Raw genomic sequence first — 5,994 nt, 5'->3', positions numbered from 1 at the left:
TTCTGGGCTGGGCAAAAGCTGCCAGGGGAGTGAGTTGGATTGCTGCTGGTGCATTATCTGAGCCTGAGGAACAAGCGTCCCCACTGAAATGCAGCTGACCTGTGAGTCTCCCATGTCTTCTGGTGGCCAGTTGTACTTGCACCTAAGGCAGGTTCTGCATAATCTATACCTGGGTGCCCAGTGTGACCTAACAGGCTCAGATCAGGGGTCCGGGCACATTTCTATTTGTTCTAGAAAGATATGCCCAAACTCTGACTGCAGGCTTGGGAAGCTGGTGATCTGTTGGATTATCACTGAAGTTCCACATAGTGAATGTCATAGATCCTATGCTTAGTCTCCGTGGTCACCACAGAGCAATGCTGGTCCCATTTGGCACTTGTGACCTGGTAGACAAGGGTCTGGAGTCACTCTGATCCCTTGATGGTCTTAGGCCTGCAGGGTAGAGGGTCATCTCTGCACACAGGCCTTTTCAAAAGCAAGACGGGGGCTGGTAGCAGCAGTGCCAGGCAGGGGAAGACAAGACCCATGGGGTGGTCATTGTGGCTTCTCCAAATATCTGCCTTGCTGGTGGTCCAGCCTATGAAAGAATTAAAAATGAGCTTTCTAATTAGTGCCTACTCCAACACAGGGCCTCAGGGGGTGAGGACAGAGGCAGGAGGTATCTTGGCCCTCCGTTGGTTTTCACGAGCACAATATACTTGAGTTCCAACTTTCCAGCCCAGTCACTGTCCAAGGGCCCTGCTCACCCACCAGTCACATGCCTCCAGACAGGCTCCACAGAGGACCTTGAGCAGGGTGGGACCTTCATGAAACTGTTATGTGAACTAATGCATTGGTGTGGAGTTTTTGAGGTAAGGAAGTTTGGGAGGTACAAACTCCTAGCTTGTTGGATTCCAGCTTTTCTATCCATTCTGTTTTCTCTGGTTTTAGGCTCGGAGTTATTTTGCAGACAATGTGCAGGAAGCTCTAAGATAATGCAGGTGAAGCCACCCACTGTGTGTAGAGCTCGACTTCCATCAGTCTCTCTACTTTCTTCCAGGAGCCAAAAAAATGGAAAGGATACATGAAGGTAGAGGAAAAGAAAGAATCTGGAAGAGGGAGATAATAGGGAACAGATGTTACCAGGGGGTAGGTAGGGAAAATGGGAGTGTTCAGCAAGAGGAGAGGAGGGAGGGACATGCAAGGGGTCACAGTGTGGGGGGGTGGAGGGAGGTTAGGAGAAGGAGGATGGTGGGAGGTGGGTGTTATTGGGGAGAGGGTGGGAATAATGGGGTTTGGGGGACTGGGGAGGGAGGCCAGATGGGAGGAAAAGATTACAGATGAATGAATCTTGGGTAGGAAACCCAGAGGGAAATGTGATGCTCCCAAAATTCCATGAGAAATGCACATACAGTGTCTAAACATTAATGCGTATGTATACTTGGGAGCTGCTTGGCGAGGAATACAGTGCCAGACAAAAGAGACCTCCAATGAGTGGTTGGTGAGAGTGGTCCAGGAGACTCAACACAGACTATTGCCAAAGCTCTTAGTTATCTCCCAAAACTAGAAGGTAAGACACCACTGCTGAAGACAGGACATATTTCAGGTACAGGACTTGGAACAATGGAACAAGAACTGACCTGGAAGCCTTCTACCCAAAATTTAGCTATCATAGTGTTAGATGATACTATGCAAACTGCCAAGGGAGAAAAACAATCAGTGGTCCAACCCAGCCCTAAAGCCTAATAACCATAAGGAGACAGCATGGCAAACTACCTCTATTGATGCAGTAGTGGCATTCTTAACTGGGGAGCAATCAACAGCTATCTAATTGGACTTAAAGCCCTCTCAATGGGAGGGAACTCATGGGTGGCACTGTAAACTCAGCCAAATACACATGGCAGGAGAGGACATAGATCCTAGGGAAAACCCTATCTCTTTCATATCTCTAGACAAATGAAATTTCTTACCATATGCTAAATATGGATCCTTACATTTACAGTCAAACATACTATGGTAGTTTAAATTAAAATGTCCCCCATAGGCTCCAAGTATTTGGACATTTTGTCCCCAGTTGGTGGCCCTGTTTTGGGAGGTCTTAGAAGGTGTTGCTATGCTGCAGGAAGCACATCACTGGGGGAAGACTTAGAGAGTTCTTAAGTCCTGCCAAATCTCCAGTCACTCTCTTGTTTCCTGTGCCTACTTTAAGATGTGAGAGCTTAGCTTCCACTCCTCCTCCAGCTACCTCTGCTGCCATGCCTCCATGCCACAATGGACTCTTGCCCCTTGGAACCATAAGCTCAAATAAACTCTACCTTCTATAAGTTGTTTTGGTCAGTGTTTCTATCACAGCAACAGAAAAGTAACTAATACAGTAATTGGTACCAGAAAGTGGGCTGCTGACTATGAAGAACCATGTGGGGTTTTGGAAGAATGTGGAAGACTTTGGAAGTTTGGGCTAGAAAAGTGGTTGATTGCTGTAAGTAGAGTTTAACAGGCTATTCTAGTAGGCACCTGGAAAAAAATAGTGCTGAGAACAACGTACTTCCAGAGGGAAATAAAGACTTAAGCAGAAATTGGAATATTTTGGCAAAGAGTCTGGCTGGATTCTGACCACAGCTGAAAAGCTTACCTGAGGCTAAGTTGAAAAGCAATGGACTAATTTCTCTGGCAGAAGAAATTTCAAGACAGCCTAATGTATAAATGGTGGCGTGGCTATTAATGGTGGCTATTATGTAGATCTACAGTGAGAAAGAGGAAATGGGGCAGAAATAAAAACAAAATGTATGGTTTGGATTGAAAAACAACACTAGGAAGATAAATGATGGAGACCTGGCATGTGCTGGAGAGGATCCCTTTGACAAGGAGATTAAAGTGATTAAGGAAGGGCCTAGAGATTTGCACTTAAACAATGGAGAAAGTGATCCAGGGCAAGACTACACCTAGTTAAGCCTCCAAATTGTGAAAGGAAAATGCTTCAGGGGCCACTGAAGAGGAAAGCTTCTAAAATGGATAAAGCAGGCTGGAGGCCATCCCAAACTTGAAGTCAGACTTGGCAGTGTTGTTCACTTGATGCTGGCTTTAGAGGCATGAAAGATGCAAGAGTGAAGGGGTAATTAGTTCTTCCTCTAAGGTTCCAGAGAGCTGCTGAGGCCAGGTAGTGTGCAGCAGGGGTTCCTCTGAATAAAGAAGGCCCTGGTAGGCCATTGCATAACTCTGTGAAGGTGAAGCCTGGTTGGCAAAGGAGACCCCAAGAAGAAGTTTGTGATGCCTGAGCTGTGAGGCATCTGCCAACAAGATCTGCATACAGGGAGTGGTACTAGTGATGGACATGACTTGTGTGCCCTGCATTGCTTATGCATTAGGAGGGTGGACACAGGGAAAGGCTAAATCTGGTAAAGATGAGTAGCAACTTCTTGGTTTTATTGACTCTCTGTGTCACGGCTGGCCCTGCTGTCAATAGGAAAGCATGGCCATGTGCATGGATGGGCAGAGTTCAGAAAATGCCAATCTTTGGGCTGGAGAGATGTCTTATGTATCTTTAGTCCTGAGTTGTGATCTACAAGGACAGTGTTGTGCTGACTCTCTGGGACAACTGTCTTCAGGCAAAGTAGCTCCTCCTCAGTGAACAGAGGGATGTGGGGAAGATTGGGATTATGCACCAAATAGGCTTTAATGGAAATGAAAGTTCGGGGGCTTATAAATGAGGAATGTTACTGTTGATAAGTGGGACAACCACTGTGCAATTGCTTCATCACTGCTTCCCTAAGGAAGGATTAAAATCTGTACATAACCCTTAGACATGGTTGCACAATGTCCTACATAGTGAGCCTAGCCTGTATGGGGGTCCTGCATGATGCTGCATGGATCATGAGATAATCCTATTGTAGTATTTTTCCTAAGACTGGTGCAGGCTGGAAAGTTTCTCTAGAGAATCACCTTTTAAAGTCTATTGTGGTATTTAGCACCTTTCATCCCTCACAGCAGTAGTATCTAGAATCACAAGGAATGAGTTCAGGTTGGCAGGGCAAGGTGGAAGGAATATTACTGAGGCAAGATGGAAAGACAGGAAAAATGATGGAGACAGGGGAAGGAAAGCATGGGGCATGGAAAAGGAATATGGCCATTGTCCTTGGGGGCCTTGCCTATTTTGATGGAGTCAGGAAACTTCGGGTACCACAGACAAAATCAAAATTACTTTCTGAGACAGTCCATGTTTTTCTACAGACATCTCAAACAAAGGTGCTAAGGGCAATAAAACTGTGGTGCTTATATAGGACTGAAATGATACATGCTTTCCTAAAGACTCAGGCAGAGATGTCAAAGAGCAGTGTGTGTTTAGTTAGGGCCTTTCCCTGTCTTAACCAAATCTAAACAATACTCTTTATAAATCCACTTTACAACTTTGCTTTCTGAGAAAAATTCTCTAGCATTTGAACTGTAGTACATTACACTTCCTAGATAATGTAATTTAGAAAGCCAGGAGATTATACAAATGTATCCATTATAAAGACACCTGTGACACTCCTTTAAGAAACCCACACTGCTGCTGTTGGGTAATGGCTTACTCTCTTGGAGAATATTTCTTTCTGATTTCAATAAATTCAACTGTGTTTCATGTTGGATTGCCCTGAAATTCTTTTCTTTATCAAAGCTACAAATGTTGGGTGACATTTCCAACAAGAACTCTGGCAGCTGCTGGTAACAGTGTGGTGTGTCGCTATGTCTCCAGCACATCCATGGCTGAACCTGTGTTTCTGAGACTTCTGGGAATCTTTATCTTCTCCACTTCTGTCAGTGATTCACCCTCGACCTTGCTATTTAGAGCCTGCACTAAACTACACTATTACTATTACTATTCTATACTGTACTATACTATACTATACTATACTATACTATACTATATTAATTACTGTATTTTTTTGAGCCGATTTGCAGGAGTTCTCTAAGAGCTTTGCCTCTAAGTCCTGTGTGTGTGGCTTACCCATCTCTTATAGCCTTGAATAATAGCACATGTTAATAGAATACGTGTTCCTAATCTCAATGTACTGCAACTTATGAGTCTTTTCTAATATGGTAGTTCTCTTCTATTCTTCATAAAGTCCATTTCCCACAGCATCTTCTTGAAATCTGATTGTTTTATCTTTTGTGTTTAGCTGTACAATACACTTTTAAAAAATATATGACACAGGTGAGAATCTAATTTTTCTTATAAATATTTGGTTAATCTTTTATTGAAAAGAACATGTCTTTTATTTCTGGATATTGTTTTGTTGATAGCTTTTATATTCAAGCCATCATTCCTGTTCTAATCACTGTGGTTTTATAAGGAGTCCCAATATGCTGGACTTCTAACTTATCCCTGTTTCTCAAGATTGTGTTGACAGTTTGCCTTTTCATTTGCATAAATAAATAGCACAAATGAATATTAGATACTGACGTTTAATTTCCACAAAAATGCCTGCTGTTATTTTGATTGGCATGTTACTCAATCTACAAATAAATCTGGGAAGACTCAAATTGTATGAGCATTATTTATTCTTCCTTTTAGTGAGATTTTCTTTCATTTCTCTGAGCAATGTCTCATAGGATTGTTTTGGTGGAGAAGTCTTGTATATCTTTCACAGTATTTCTTCTTAATAATTTAATGTTGTTTGAGGCTACTATAAATATTATCCTTTAAAACTTTCCTCTTCTAATGAAGTGTTACTGATACTAGAACTAATTAATTTTTATAGTTTCACCTTCCACCCAGCAACTTAGCTAGATTTGAATATAGTTTTGATAATATCTGAATGAGCTCTTCTCTTTTCTATATAAATACGTCATTCCCAAATCATGGCATTTTAGCTTCTTTGTAATTTAACTTTCTAATTTTATCTCTGCCATTGTTGTCCTAATCAGAACCTGGCTTCTCTATCTCATTTTTAAATTCTGGGAAATTCAACTGGACTCAGTCCTCTACTAATTATTTACAGACTTTATTTTCTTGTCATCATTCCCCAAACAATGCAG

This window comes from Nannospalax galili, unplaced genomic scaffold (assembly GCF_000622305.1).
Source record: "Nannospalax galili isolate Female #2095 unplaced genomic scaffold, S.galili_v1.0 scaffold135, whole genome shotgun sequence".
Lineage (NCBI taxonomy): Eukaryota > Metazoa > Chordata > Mammalia > Rodentia > Spalacidae > Nannospalax > Nannospalax galili.
This window is presented reverse-complemented; position numbering follows the sequence as displayed.